This window comes from Octopus bimaculoides, chromosome 18 (genome assembly GCF_001194135.2).
Source record: "Octopus bimaculoides isolate UCB-OBI-ISO-001 chromosome 18, ASM119413v2, whole genome shotgun sequence".
NCBI classification, from domain to species: Eukaryota; Metazoa; Mollusca; class Cephalopoda; order Octopoda; family Octopodidae; genus Octopus; species Octopus bimaculoides.
This window is the reverse complement of record NC_068998.1, coordinates 46,512,378-46,513,701: the sequence shown is the minus strand read 5'-3', so window position 1 is coordinate 46,513,701 and position 1,324 is coordinate 46,512,378.

Sequence of the window (1,324 nt, the reverse complement as noted above, 5' to 3'; positions counted from 1 at the left end):
AAAAATTGCCGGGGGGGGGGGAGAAATTCATTGCATGCCCAACCTCGGACGTCACCGCACGCCACTGATAGAGAGACAGTAAGTAGAGCGAGCGAGAGGTAGATAGATAGATAGATAGACAGAGAGGTTTTGAAAGATGTCATTAAGTTCAACAAATCTTTGTAATTGTTGTAATACAGTATAACTTCCTAATGTACCTACGTGGTGGTACTAGAGGGATGATGTAGAACAAAAAACATATGGTATGAAAAAATATATATATACACACGCACAAATATATATATATATATATATATCGCAAGAAGAACGTGGAAGTCATTCTGAGTGAAACAAAATAAGAAAGGAAAAAAAATAAAACTGGAAAGAAGCCTGTCACAACCAGAAACAACAATGAAAGGCAGAAAGGGTTCTATGTGGTCGTTGAACCTGCAAGAAATAGCAATTAAATATACTCCCTCTATATGTCACTCTATTGTCTTTTTTTTTAAAAAAAAGGAAAAGTTAACAGATAATGTGTTCCTAGATACGTTATGTCTGAAATCAGTAATTAAAAACTTTTGAGGTTGTTTTTACCTACTTATTTCTTGGATTATCTTAATGAATCAAATTAGTTCAACTCACTATATTACATACATGGGAGAGTTCAAATTCCGCCGAGGTCGTCTTTGTCTTTCGTCCTTTCGGGCTCGATAACATAAGTACCAGTTAAGCACTGTGGTCAATGTAATGAGTTGAACACACCTTCCACCCAAATTTCAAATCTTGAGTCTATATCAGAAAGAATTATTTCAATCAACTGATCTTATTAGACTTACTTCCCTTGTTGACTTTTAAATTTAACCACTCCCGTGAGAGGGGGGAGTTTTTGTTCGCTCTCGCTCGGATTGTCGAAGTTTTTTTTTCAGTTTCGCTTTATTACATTGGTAAAACTCTACCATATATGTATCTAAATAAAAGTTGTCACCATACCAACAAATGTCATACTCACTCCCTACTGCATACCATTTGAAATAATACATGTGTGTGTGTACACACTGAATTGTGGCAAGGTATGGACGGATTCCGGAGTACCGAGAAAATTATGTATAAATATATCAAATTAAGAATTCTACGAGGTATGGTACAATGCAAAATACCAAACGGAACCTCACCTCTTATATCTCATCTTTCTTCCTACTTTAACGCCTATGTGATATAATTCTTGGGAGAGAATACATACATTTGCGGCTGAAGATAGCTTTATCTTGTCAATTATACACTGATGTAACAACTATAAAACTATAAAGCTTGAAACACGTGTACCGCAGAATCCTTTGTGTTTTTG